Below are 15,214 nucleotides of genomic sequence, written 5' to 3' on the forward strand. Positions count from 1 at the left end.
ACAGGGAACTTGCAACTAGACTATATAAGGAATTCTTACAACTCAGTATGAAAAAGACAAATAATTCAACTTAAAAATGAACGTAGGATCTGATTACATATGTCTCTAAGAAGATATACAAATGGCTGATAAGTATATGAAGAAATGTTTAACATGATTAGTCATCAGGAAGTGCAAATCAAAACCATAATCAGATACTACTCATATACACTAGGATGGCTGTAATTAAAAAGACAGATAATAACAGGTGTTGGTAAGTATATGGAAAACTTGGAACATTTGTGCACTGTTGGTAGGAATGCAAAATAGCATAGCTGCTGTGGAAAACAATGTGACAGTTCCTCAAAATGTTAAATATAGAGTTACCATATGACCCAGCAATTCCAGTCCTAAGAGCAAACCCAAGAGAATTAAAAAAAAAAAAAAAAGTCCACACAAAAACCTGTACATGAATATTCATAGCAGCATTTTTCATAATAACTAAAAAGTGGAAACGACCGCCCCCCCATGAACTGATGAATGTGGTATAGCCATGCCATGGAATATTATTCAGCTCTAAAAAGAAATGAGGTACTGATTCATGCTACAACATGAACCTTAAAAACACCATGGTAAGTGAAATAAGCCAGATACAACAGACCACATATTATAGGATTCCATTTGTATAAAATGTCCAGAGCAGGCAAATCCATACAGACAGAAAGTAGATATAAGTGGATGCCAGCAGCTGAGGGCAGGGGACAATGGGGAGTGACTGCTAATGGATATAGAGTTTCCATATAGAGTGACCAACCTTCTCAATTTGCCTGGGACTGAGAGATTTCCTTGGGGGCGTGGTAGGATTTTCCAGTATTAAAGCCGGGATAGTCTCAAGCAAACCAGGATGAACTGGTCACCCTATTCCATATCTGCAAATGAATATGTCATATTTGGTTGTCTCTGGGTTGCTTTTTAGCTCACAAATTCTTTGAGATTGTATTTCTGGGGGAAAAAAAAAAAAACACGACAACACGTGCTCAAAGAGAGAAACAAGAAAAGCCTGTTTTTCTTTCCCCGTATGGTACGTGATACTCCCTGGGCAAGCTTGTGTTCACACCTTAGACCTTCCCAGGGTATCACAGCCACCAGTACCAGTGTTCCCTGATTGTGGGAGAAGCGTGGGTAGCATGCACCTAAAAAATACCCCTGCTCAGTTTCTAACCCCAGACTAATTAAATCAGAACATCTAGGGATGGGACTTAAGCCATGATTTTTTTTTTTTTTTTCAAAGCTGCCCTGGTGATTCAAACGTGCAGCCAGGTGTGAGAACCAATGGTGATGTGATCTGACAGTTGCCCAGCCCCCTTTCCCCTTACTTCCAGCTGGCACCAGCCCCTCTCATGATTGGATCACCAGATGCTGAGGAATATGAGCTGAGCCAATCAGAGTCTCTCTCAGGAATTTGAACTAAGACCTTTTGGGGGAAACTTGAGAAAGGTTGGAGGGGCCATGGTAGGTCACAGGCGGAGAATTGGGGAGGGTTGGGGGAAGCATGGGGGCCAAAGGAAATTGAGGAAGACCAAGGAAAAGACAGGGGGACCCAAGCAGAAGGTCACAGACCAGCTGTGCTAGTCCTGCCCTGCTTCCATTCCAGGGTTTTCCTCATTTTAGTCCATTGTGTTTTTATAACCAATTCTCATTTCCTGGGGCACCTGGATGGCTCAGTAGGTTAAACGTCCTACTCTTGATTTCAGCTCAGGTCATGATCTCACGGTTCATGAGATCAAGCCCCGCTTTAGGGTCTGGGCTGAGAGCAGGGAACTTGGGATTCTCTGTCTTGTACTCCTCTCCCTCTCTCTCCCAAAAATAAATAAATAAACATTTTTTTTAAATCCTCATTTTCTTAGCAGTAGAGTGTATTGTATTGTCTATAGACAGCTACAACAATATCTCCATCCCACATGCTCTCCTCAGGGTGACCTCGCCATTCCCTCATTGGGAGATGGCTTTTAATTCCTCTCTCCTTGACTATATGCTGTAGCCAATGGAATGCAAGTAACACTATGTGACTTTCAGGGCTAGGTCAGAAAAGCCATATAGCTTCCAACCTGTTTTCTTGGAATCTTCACTCAGGGAGGCCTGAGCCACCATGTAAGCAATCTGACAACTCCGAGATAGCCATTTGCATAGGTCATGTGTAAGCGGTCCAGTTGACAGTCCCAGCTGAGACTTAGTCATCCAATCATCCCTACCAAAGCACCAGATAGGACCCAGACCAACCCATCTACCAGCCGAGAACCACTGAGTGACCTCCGTCAACCCTATGAGAACGGCTCAGCCTGAGCCCTGCCTGCATTGCAGACTCACTTAATCCACGAGATAATAAAATAGTTGTGGCTTAATCAATAAGGTTGGTGTAATTTATTACCCAGCAACAGTACCTAGAACAGGTAGTCTAAGAAAATCTATATTCCTTGTCATCAAAAGAGCATGACGAACCCACGCAACTCTATCTCTCCGGATCTGTCCCCGTTCCTCACTCAACTTAACTTAGTTTTCACCAGGCCTCAGCCACCCACCTCCCACTGGCAACAGGTGACCTTGAATTGTGGATAGGAATTGCTGATGATTTTCAGTCAGAATTGTTCCTAGTAACCCACAGCACAATTATAAACCGACAGCACTATTAAAAGTATTATGAGAAAATGTAAGTGATGTATTTTTTTAATTGTGGTAAAATATACACAACATAAAACTTAACCATTTTAAGCATACGTTTCACTGCCATTATGTGCATTCCTGTTATACAGCCCCATCGCCACCCTCCATCTCCAGAACTTTTTCATTTCGCTACCCTGAAACCCTGTATCCATTAGGCAACTCCCCATCTTCCCCGCCTCGGCCCCAGGCAACCACCATTCTCCCTTCTGTCTCTGATTTTTATTGCTCTAGGCACCTCAAGTAAGTGAAAACATACAGTATTTGCCCGTTTATGTGGGGCTCATTTCACTTAGCATAATGTCTTTAAGGTTCATCCATGTTACGGATGTGTCATAATCGCCCGACTTTCTAAGGCTGAAGAATATTCCATTGTATGCATAAACCACATTTTGTGTATCCAGCCGCCCATTGACGGACGCTTAGGTTGCTTCCACCTTTTCACTGTTGTGAATAATGCCGCTATGAACGTGGGTGTGCAAGTATCTGTTTGGGTCCTTGATTTCAATTTTTTTGGGGGGGTGGAATTGTTGGATCCTGTGGTAACTCTATGTTTGCCAAGGAATCACTCTTTTATACAGTTTTCAAAGGCAGTTGCACTGTTTTACATTCTCAGTAGCAATGCACAAGGCCTCCAATTTCTGTACATCATCACTAACATTTGTTGTTTTCTTCCTTCCTTCCTTCCTTCCTTCCTTCCTTCCTTCCTTCCTTCCTTCCTTCCTTCCTCTTTCTTCTTCCTTCCTTCCTTCCTTCCTTCCTTCCTTCCTTCCTTCCTTCCTTTCTTCCATAGCCATCCTAATGGATAGAAGGTGGTATTGTGGTTTGGATTGCATTTCTCTAATGATCAGTGATGTTGAGCATCTTTTCAATAAATGTGCTTATTGACCGTTTGTATCTTTTCTTTGGAGAAGGGTCTATTCAAGTTCTTTGGCCACTTTTTAATCAGGTTGTTTGTTTTTTCTGTTGTTGAGTTGGAGGAGTTCTTTATAAATTCTGAGTATTAGCCCCTTATCAGGTACATGATTTGTAAATATTTTCTCCCGTTCTGTGGGATGTCTATAAGCAATATTAAAAGAGCTGGGGAAGGCTTTCGAAGCATGGTACCAAAACAGAATTATCAAGAAAAGAGTTGATGGATGTGACTACTTAGAAATATAAGTGCTGGCTGTAATAGAAATACCATAGAGGCGCCTGGGTGGCTCAGTAGGTTAAGCGTCCAACTTCAGTTCAGGTCATGATCTCATAGTTCATGAGTTTGAGTCAGTCATGTCAGTCTCTGTGCTGACAGCTCAGAGTCTGGACCTTGCTTCAGATTCTGTCTCCCTCTCTCTCTGCCCCTCCCCCACTCACACTCCGTCTCTCTCTCTCTCTCTCTCAAAAATAAACATTAAGAAAAAAAATTAAAAAAAAAAAGAATACCGTAAGCCAAGTCAAAAGTCAAATGATACAAGAAATTTTGAGGGGCAATATCTGGCAATGGATTTTTAACATATACCAAATAAAACTCAATAAGCAAACAATGCACCTCAGTAAAACCAGGGGTGCCTGGGTGACTCAGTCAGTTAAGCATCTGAATCTCAATTTCAGCTCAGGTCATGATCCTGGTTCTGGAATCAAGCCCTGCGTCAGGCTCTGCACTGATAGTGGGGAGCCTACTTGGGATTTTCTCTCTCCCTGTCTCTCTGCCCCTCCCCCGCTTTCTCTCTAAATAAACACACATTTTTAAAAAATTAAATAGGGCAAAAGACACAAATACGCAGTTACAAAAGAAGATACACATAATCTTTTCTGCACATCCATTATACACATAGAGCCTCCATGAAGTCCCATGGTTAAGGGTCAATAAATACTTCAACCTTCTCTAATTTCAGCCTTCCAAATAAATGAACATGCCTGAGCATTTCCTGTAAGTTGCTGACTGCTTAATGCAGACAACTTTATCCCTGACTTTTGCAATGCTGCTGTCTGAAGACTGGCCACAATTTTTGCAGAAATGATAGCCCCGTAAGAAAAAGTGCTGGTTTTCAGTCATGAACATACCAACTATAAATTCCATTACATTGGTAATTTTGCAGTGTTTGGCTTTAATGACCTGTTGTGTTTTCTATTTGATGAGCAGGTCCTTCTGAGTGTCTCAGATTTCTTGCAAGTAAACTTCTTTCCTTTTCTAAATGCTATTATCTCTGAGTCTTGAATTTACTGGTAATCAGTGAAATGCAAATTAAAATACCAAGATGCCATTCTCACTTATTAAATGGACGGATTTGTGTTTTCAAAGATATTCTTCAATGCCAACTAGGTGGTCCCACCTGCGTGGCAATTGGTTATATTTATTGAGAGCTTTTAAAATATACCCTTTAAACCCTATAATTCCAGCACCAGCAATCAACCAATGGATGTAATTAAGTTGTATATCCTAAAATGAAAAAAAACAAAGAGTAAAATATGCCATCAACTTACAAATAGGTAAATATGCTTTTAATGCCACGGGAAAATGCTCTTGATTTAATATAAATGAGAGAAGTGGGATCCTATAGGGTGATTCAGATTTTGACAATAAAACCATATACATGGCATTAAAAAGTTTGAGAAAAAAGAAAGCATTTTAGTTACTTCTTCTTTAATGGAAAAGAAGAGAAGTTACTCTTTTTTGCTGCCATTTAGTAACAGAACACTAAAACTTACAAGGTTCAGTTAATTTGGAATTATATGTAATGTTCTGTATTAGGGTCAGTTAAGGCGAGTGGGACTAGATGTGGTGGTTAGAAATGAAGAAAAGAGCAAGAGAGATCACATAATGTAGGGGAGGCAGGGGGAGAGACAGAAAAACCTGGAAATTTAGGCAGAATGAACAAATGAAGCACTATTGTGTGTTCTCTCTGTGTCTGTCTGTCTGTCTCTGTGTCTGTCTCTCTTTCACACACACAAACACACACACACACACACACACACACACACACACTGTTCAGGCTGTTGTTTGAGAAGGTTCTGTAACAGGAACCAACAAAGAAGTCAGCCCTCTGAACTGACAAGAACACAGACTCTCCCACAGATACAAGCACCACAGTGGAAGAAAAATGGTGTTCACATCAAATCCTTGTCAGTAGAGCGCGTGCAGGCTGGAGATTGCAAAGGACATCAGAGACTTCTCAGAAGTCGTGGTGGGTTGTTCTGGAAGGAAAACAAACCTTGTTCGAATTGCTCAACACCCCTCTGTGGAAATCACCAGTAAACATCATGTACGTGCTCCCACCTCCAGGAAGTAGGAACATCGGGCTCAGGCTACTGAATTATTTACTGGAGTTCTAATTTTAAAGAATGAAACCAGTTTTGGGGCCCCTGGGTGGCTCAGTTGGTTAAGCATCGACTTTTTTTTTTAAGTATATTTTCTTTTTTTAAGTTTATTTTAAGAGAGAGAGAGAGAGAGCAAGCATGGGAGGGGCAGAGAGAGACAGAGACAGAACCTCAAGCGGGCTCCACATTCAGCGCAGAGCCCCATGAGGGGCTCGACCTTACGAACCGTGACATCATGACCTGAGCCGAAATCTAGAGCACAGGCTATTATGTACAAAGGACGTGTGTGTGCGGACACGCACGGGGCCGGCCTGTAAGGTAATCAGAGAGGCAGCGTACCAGCAAATGCAGCAAAAGTCCTTAGCAGATTTCAAAACAGGAGTAATTGCCGATGGCAGGCAGGTGCCACACCTCTGGGCCGGTTTTGCTGGCTTCCGCGGATGCAGAACTGGCCCCGTGGAAAGAGCTTTCACCTGCAGGGTCCCATAAGGTCTGTCCTCTCTCAAACCGAGCCTCGTACCTTGAATTGCCCAGGCTGGAGACCTCTCTACTGGATGCAACGCCTCCCCCCCACCCCCACCCCCAAGGAGTCTGCTCTCAGTAACAGGGACTGTCCCGGAGCTGGAATCAGGAAACGCTGACAGACTCGGGAGATCTGGCACTTGGTAGCCGGAGGACAGAGCGGGGCTCCCCGGCCCAGTGTGAGAGAATGGACGAGGCAAAGAGCTCAGCAGTTCAGCAACCCGTGCAGAGAACCCGGGAGGCTATTTGACGCCTGTCCGTGCTTGGCGTGGATTGCAGGAGCCTCGGGGGGCCTTTGATTCTCGCAGTCGCTCCTCTCAGTAAGTCAAGGTGGCACGAACGCGGAGGTGGCTGGAAAAAGAGCAGAGACAGGAGATTCAGAGGACCTCCCACGGGTGTCTGTGACTTGGACAGTGCAGGATGTACAGGACAAACATACCTTCCCTCCCCTCCCTCCTGTTTCCTTTAACTGGGAGAAGTGGCCTCGGCCACAGGGCTGGGGCATGGCCGTGACACGACGCGACACGGAGGTGGGGCAGGATTGTGAGCAGCCGGGAGTCGCGGACAAAGCCCCAGCCGAGTGGTAAAATCCTCCGTGGACGCGCGAGGTGGGGCCGCAGTGCCCGCCGTGGCCTGTGAGACGGCTGTTGTACTGTAGCTACTGCCAGGAGATCCCGATGGGTCGGCAGGGGCCAGAGACACACGTTAGGAAGCCAGTGGCGGGAGGAAAATCCCTGGGGAGGTCAGGAGAGCGGAGGCAGCTAGGTCTGCTTATTGCTGTTGGCTGCCACGGCTTCCTTTGCAAAGATAATAACATCAGGATTGGGTTTGTTCAAAAAGAGATACATCCTGGTGTCTCCCCAAGATGTTTATTCTTATTGTATTTGATCTGTCGGCAGGAGCAAGGGAGATGCCATTAATGGGTAAACGCTGCTAAAAGTAGTAGCCATTCCTTGCAGAGCAAGTTCGTAAACCGAATGCTGAAAATGAGCCACGAGAAAGGTAGCGCATCGTTGGCCGCATGCCCTTCGCAGGGGCTTCAGCTGTGTTTTCTTAGAAACAGAGACCATCTTTGTCAACAGAGCTTTGAACATCCACTCAGGGAGGGAGGTCAGAGAGCAGAAGGTGGAACTGGCCGTCACGCTCCAATTCCTTAGCAAAGGGCCATGTGAACCCTTCTCAGAGAGCCGTCCAGTCAGTTTTGGTAAACAGAATTGCAGTCTTTTTCTTTTTTTAGAGAGAGAGAGAAAGAGCATGAGCAGGGGAAGGGCAGGAAGGGGGACAGAGAGAGAGAGAGAGAGAGAGAGAGAGAGAGTCCCAAGCAGGCTCCATGCTCAGGGCAGAGCTTGAAGCGGGGCTCAATCCCACAAACGTGAGATCATGATCTGAGCCGAAATCAAGAGTCAAACGCTTAACTGACTGAGCCACACAGGCGCCCGCAGAATTGCGATCTGGATGGCTTGAAGCTTATAGAATAAATATTCCTAAATTAAAGTGGTTTACAGAAACAAGCTGGGGTTGCTCCTAAGGGGTATGTGTGGTCAGGGCTTCTCAAGCCTGACTTCTCAGTGGAATGACCCCGGGAGTCGGGACCCACTCTAGACCAGTGAAATCTGAACCTCTGCAAAGCGGGTAGGTCATTGGCATTGCTTCAGCCGCCTTCCAGGTGGTTTCCACACGGACCCAGGGGAAGAAATGGTGGTGTAGAGCAACACTTTTCAGACTTGAATGGGCAAATCCTGGGGATCCCCTTAAACTTCAGAGTTTCATTCAGGCATGTCTGGGAAGGTCTGGAGAGGACGCATTCCTACAGTTTCCGGGGAGGCGGTGCTGTCCGTCCAGGGGCCACACTTAGGACAACAAGGGTCCCTAGAAACTGCTTCTCTAACTAGGGGGATTGGACCAAGGATTTTCACCAATAAAGCACAGTTCAAAGTCAGTAATAAACCTTTCATCGTTTTGGTCAAAAAAACTTTCCTTTGTCATGTGTGAGAGGAGGACAGAGGTAAGCAATCAGATCAGATAAGCCGAAATCAGAAGAACAATTTGCATATTCGGTTACATTTTTCAGTAAGTGGTACTTCAGCTGAAAGATCAGTAAACAAAAGATCGTACGTTTTGGAATATTATTCGGTCATAAAAAGGAACGAAGTTCTGATATATTCTACAACATGGATCTCGAAAATATTATGCTAACTGAAAGAAATTAGTTATAAAAGGCCACATATTCTATATTCCGTTTACATGAAATGTCCAGATTTGGCATTTTTACAGAGACAGAAAGTAACTCTCTGGCTTACGGCTGGAGAGACGTGGAAATAAGGGGCTTAATAGCTAAAGGGCATGGGGTTCTTCCTGAGGTCACAAAAATGTCCCCAAATTGACTACTGGAAAACCATTGGATGATACACTTTAAATGTGTGAATTGTATGATATGTGAACTATATCTTATTCAAGTTGTTAAATAATTACTGAAATAAGGGGCGCCTGGGTGGCTCAGTTGGTTAAGCGTCCGACTCTTGACTTCAGCTCAAGTCATGATCTCTTGGTTTGTGAGTTTGGCCCTGCACTGGGCTCTGTGCTGACAGCGCAGAGCCTGCTTGGGATTTTCTCTCTCCCCTCCTCTTTGCCCCTCCCCTGCTCACACACACACTCTCTCAAAATAAATAGATAAACTTAAAAAAAAAGTTACTGAAATAAGATCTTTGCAGTTCATAAAATCAACCAAACATACAAGGATATGTCATATCCTTTACGTATTACATATACAATACACATTATATTCTTTATATGCCATCTTTATATTATATAGATATATTTATGTATATTTATATGTATAACATACAAAATCATATACAAATAGACTCCTACTACTCCATCTACAAATAGACTTGTAGGAGCAAGTCTATTAAAAAAAAAAGGCAAACAACCCCACAGGAAAACAGAGGATATGCATAGATAACTCACAAAAGAGGAAACAGGAGAGGCCAATATACACATGGAGAGAGGCCCAGCCTCTTTGGAAATCAGGGAAACTCACATTCACATTTCAACCAGCTAGGGGCACCTGACTGGCTAAGTCAGTGGAGTGTGTGACTCTTGATCTCAGGGTTGTGAGTCTGAGTCCCAGGTTGGATGTAGAGATTACTTAAAAATAAAATCTTTAAAAAAATATATTGATAAGATACCATTTCAGCCCCATCAGATTGGCAAAGAAATTACAAAAATCAGTATGACAACACTGATGCTAAATGCGGAGAAGTGAGAATTCTCCGGTATTATAGCTGGTTGGAGAATAGATTGGTTCAAAATATTTGGAAAACGATTTAGTGATGCTTCAGCAAATTTGAAGCGTGTATACCCCGTGACTTACTAGCATATACATTTGAGAAAGTCTCACCCATGTATACAGGAGGCACGCATAGGAACATTGTCCCATTTTTTTCTGTATTAGTAAAAAACTCCAAGTGACCCACATACCATCAGTAGGGAAATGGATAACTCTATTGGGGTTTATGTTTTTGTATATGGAGAATTAGACTGCAGTTGAAAATAAATGAATTTGAGCTCTTCTGTGTAACAAAAATATTTAAAATATGATTCATATTATCCCATAGAAATGAGACTAAATAGAGCAAAGGTACAGGAGAAAGTCGGGTTTACAAATACGTATATTGCTTGGGTCCGACACACCACCATTCTGCCACATTGTACCGGTGAAGCGGGTCACGAGCCCAAGCACTGATTCGGGGAGCGGGAAATAGAATCCACGTGTAAAGCCTCACGGCTGAGGGCGTGGATGCAGGGAGGGCTGCAGAACTGGAGCCATGATGGAAATCTACACATCACCGCGTGTTTATGTGACATGGTCAACATTATTGTGAGGCAGAAACCAACGGGAACAGAGCGCCCCCTAGACATCAGCTCTGGGCTGCACGCCGAGGTATCCACAGCACCTTCTGGCTCAGGGAGATAGAGTCTAGTCCGGAAGACAGAAAGCATGCGCAAAAAGATCAGTAACATTCAACCTAAGGAGAGAATTGACCTATGCACTGAAGAAAAGGTAAGACTCGGTGGCCAGTGGAGTAAGGGACACTCTGGGAAGGAGAGGAGGCTGGAAAAAAGGAGGTTGGTGGTAGCCGTGCCTCTCTGCCTTTAAACTGATCTAATGCCACGTCCCCTGAAATGACATAAGTTATGGGAAAGTGGTTGGAATACAGTAGCTTCTGAATAAATGTTAACAGAATCTAGAAGTTCAGCTCCAACCCTGATGTCCCTCTATATCCCGCTCACTGTCTCAGCTGCTACCACACTATCCTTTTGTCTCTTACTCACTAGGCTCTCTGCCATCCCAGGGCCTTAGCACATGCTGTTTCTTTACTTAGAACACTTCTCCCTCCCCTATTTAATTGTACAGCATCCTGATACAAGTTTAAGGGTCACCTCCTTAGGGAAGCCTTCCCTGACTTCCCAGACTCAGCCAGTGCCGTCCTTACAAGCTCCCTTAGCACATTATATGCCCTCAGTTAGTGTCCCCTTGATTCAGTGATGGTTGAATAACCCTTGTGCAGGACTGCCCTCAAGTGATTACTCCGGGCATTTGCCACAACTGATTTTTAAACGGACTCCCAATGGCTTTCACACTTTTTTTGACCGCAGAACCCAAGGAGAATGGGACACAACGTGTCCATTAGAAGGTGCTCCGCATCCCTAATCATCAAGAAAATGCAAATCAAAATCACAATGAGATAGCACCTCTCGCAGACTAGTATGGCTATTACAAAAGAGAGAGAATGTGTCGGTGAGGTTGTGAAGAAAAGGTAATCCTCGTGCACTGTTGGTGGGAATGTACAGTTGCTATGAAAAACAGCATGGAGGTTCCCCCCCCCAAAAAAAAAGATAAAAATAGAACTACCGTATGATCCTGCAATCCCACTTCTTGGTATATATCTGAAAGGAAATGTAATCAGTATCTTGAAGCGGTATCCCAACCCCCCATGTTCATTGTAGCATTATCCACAATACTGAGACGTGGAAACAACCTAATTGTCTGCCAGTGAATGGATGGACGGATGAAGAAGATGCGGTATATATACAATGGAGTATTACTCAGCCATAAAAAGAAGGAAGTCTTGCCATTGGCAACAACATGGATGAACCGGGAAGACATTATGCCAAGTGGATTCAGCCAACAGAAAGGCAAATACTGTATGATCTCACTTATACGCGGAATCTGAAAAAGGCGAGGTCATGGAAGCAGACTGTGGAATGGTGGTTGTCAGGGCCTGAGGGGAGGGGCAAATGGGGAGATGTTGGTCAAAGTGTACAGACCTTCCGGGGCGCCTGAGTGACTCAGTTCAGCGTCTGACTTCGGCTCAGGTCACGATCTCAGTGTTTGTGAGTTCGAGCCCCGCATCAGGCTCTGCTCGGAGCCTGGAGCCTGCTTTGGATTCTGTGTCTCCCTCTCTCTCTCTCTGCCCTTCCCCCGCTCACACTCTGTCTCTCTCTCTCTTTCTCTCTCAAAAATAAGGAAGCATTTTTAAAAAGTGTACAGACTTTCAGTGACAAGACGATTAAGTTCTGGGGATCAGCAGCAGGTGACTACAGTTGCTAATACTCTGTTATATAGGTGAAATTTGCTAAGAGAGTAGATTTTAGGGTCTTTCATCACCATTACTACAATAAAAAGGTAACAGCTATATGAAATCCTGAATAAGTTAACTAGCTTGATTGTGGTAATCAGTTCACAATGTATTCATACAGAGAATCATCCCATTCACACCTAAATACACGCAACCGTTGTTTGTCAATTATACCTCAATAAAGCTAGAAAGAAAATGACAACGGGCCCCTGAATGAGTAAACCCTGAGTAATGGGGTGTGAGATTTGTAAATTCCTCAAAGAAATAAAGTGTGAACTTCTGTCCAGTCTTATGTTATTTAGCTATTTCTGGGCCTTGGGCCTCCCCTTCCTTCCATATCTCACAGATACCTCCTTAATCCGCTCTGACTTCATGAGTGCCTCGCCCAAACAGCACCTCTGCTCCTCGTTCCCTTTTGATCCATAGTCCAGAATGTTCTCTTGCCCCCAGGCATCTCTCCACAGAAGGCCCTAAGCAATTCAAACCAAATATGGATTTGTCTTTTTCTCCCCAGATTCTTTTCCTCTTAAAGTTCTTTAATGTGCTCAGGGAACTGTGAAAAGCAAAGTACATGTGTTCTGACTTCTCCAGAGACCTGACATTATTCATAGATAAGAAAATTGAAGCCTAGGGAGGTGAAGCAACTTGTCCAAAGTCACACAGATCCAGAAATTGAATCCCCACCTGACTCCAAAGTCTTGATATGGGAGGTGGACTCGTTTTATGGGGCCAGAAGCTTTCACAACTTGGGGGGCAAGAGGTGATCTCTTTTTAGGAAGAAGCATACAGGGGCGCCTCGTGACTCGGCTAAACGTCTGACTCTTGATTTTGGCTCAGGTCATGATTTCTCGATTCTTGAGTTTGAGCCCCATATCAGGCTCTGTGCTGATGGGTTAGGATTCTCTCTTTTTCCTTCTCTCTCTGCCCCTTCAGCTCTCTCTCTCTCTCTCTCTCTGCCTGTCTCTCTCTCTCAAAGTCAGTAAATAAACTTAAAAAAAAAAAAGAAAGAAAAAAAGATACAAATTTAAGAAAACAAAGGCACAGGGCCATAGAAAGAACCTGTACAAGTACGGGTTCTTGGTGCTTCAATTTCACTAGCTTCCTGAAAAAAACGGCCTCTAAATGAAAATTATGCCATCTCCAAAGATAACAGACAGGCAAACCAGAGGTAAGATCAGGATGCAAAGAGGTTTTTTTTTTTTCTTTATATACCACCCTCCTTGCTGAAACTTCTTTAAAGCATGAAAGATGCATTTTTTAGAAATATTTCCTCAAGTATGTTCTTGGGGTCTTTCCTGAAAACAAAAAGCGGGAAGCAGATATTTTTGCTTTTGTCAGAATGTGGGTATCAGAACGTGAGGGAGAAGAAGACGGGAATTTTAAAAGACAGACATAAATGGGTATCCAACATCCTGGAAGGGAAAGAGATCCAGAAGCAAAAAAATCTAATCAGATGTGTAAGTGGATACAAGGCCAGGGTGTAGACAAAACCGCTGTGCATAAAAATTTGTGGTCGGTTTTGAGTTAAAAGTCGGAATGAAACATAGACACTGGACAACTGCCTAGCGCAGACTCGGCTTAGTTCATAAGAAATGCATGGCCTTGGGGCACCTGGGTGGCTCAGTCGGTTAAGCGTCTGACTTAGGTCAAGATCTCACAGTTTGTGAGTTCGAGTCCCGCATCGGGCTCTGTGCTGCCAACTCAGAGCCTGGAGCCTGCTTCACATTTTGTGTCTCCCTCTCTGTCTGCCCCTTCCCTGCTCATGCTGTGTCTCTCTCTGTCTCAAAAATAAACATTAAAAAAAAAATTAAAAAAAAAAAAAAAAGAAATGCATGGCTTTCCAAACACTTGACCAAAAGTCCCAAGAACAATGAACGATGCCATTTTTTTTTGGCAGGCTGCCAAATGCCTAGGAAACGTCCTTCCCAAAGAGTGACCTCTAGTGGACAGGAGGGTCATAGCTCCCTGGAATCCGGAATTTCCTCAGACAAGCGTCTTAACCCCTTTCAGCTTGTTTTTTCACAAGAGCATTCCGGAGTTTAGCTTAAACAGTGAATGTGTGGTGTTTAAAAACTACTAATATTTCTTCTTTCAACATTGCTTGTAAATGGCTAACTTAAGGGCCCATCCTGTGCCTGTATCAACCTTTGGTACCACCAACTATCGCAACTGTTAGTTAAGATGGCTACTTTAATAAAATTGCTGTTTTGAACACCAAATTTTACCTTCTACAGTGAAACCGGTAGGAAGGACTTCTGAATTCTTGATAAGTACAAAATTTCATGTTTTTTGGATTTATGGGTTCGCTTTAGGCCTCTATTATAAGGGAATCCCTAATGGAGGGATCTAATGGACGTTAGAGGAGTAATTAGGAAAAGAAAGTGAGATCAGAAGCATGAATTGAAGTCACCCTTTTGAAGGTTAATTTGGCAGTGCTCGTTAAAACATAAAACACATACCTCTGAGCCAGCAGTTCCGGTTTTAGGGCTTTATCCTTTAGATTTTACTCATATAAGTGAGCTGAGATTCATGTGCGAGGCTGTTTACAGCAGCAATTATTGTAATAAGAGAAATAGAGGAAACCACTTAAATATTCATTGTAATAAATTATGAAATAGTCATAAATAAAGTAGGATGCAGATATTTAAAGGATATGGGAGAGTCATATTCTTCAATATTAAGACTATAAAAGAAAGTTTTAGGGGCGCCTGCCTGGCTCAGTTGGTAGAGTGTATGACTCCTGATCTGGTACGTTTGAGCCCCACATTGGGGCGAAGAGATTACTTAAAAATAAAATCTAAAAAAAAGTTTTAGAACAGTGTTACGTTTTAAACTCTCATACGTGCATGAACATAGGACGTGTACGCAAGTTTGCAGAAAGACTTGTTTGATTTTGCCTATGAACAGCCACTGCTCAAAAGGGGTGATGTAGGGTGTTAGGAACACAAACTCTTAAGCCAAGCTGCCTGAATTCAAATCCTGCCTTTGTCAGTGATGATCTCTGTGATTTTGCCAAGTCCTTTAGCCTCTTTGTATCTCAGTTTCCCCCTCTGTAT

Source organism: Lynx rufus, unplaced genomic scaffold, assembly GCF_022079265.1.
Source record: "Lynx rufus isolate CCGP_SWC_20201006 ecotype Redwood Valley unplaced genomic scaffold, mLynRuf1.p SCAF_5, whole genome shotgun sequence".
In the NCBI taxonomy this organism is placed as follows: domain Eukaryota; kingdom Metazoa; phylum Chordata; class Mammalia; order Carnivora; family Felidae; genus Lynx; species Lynx rufus.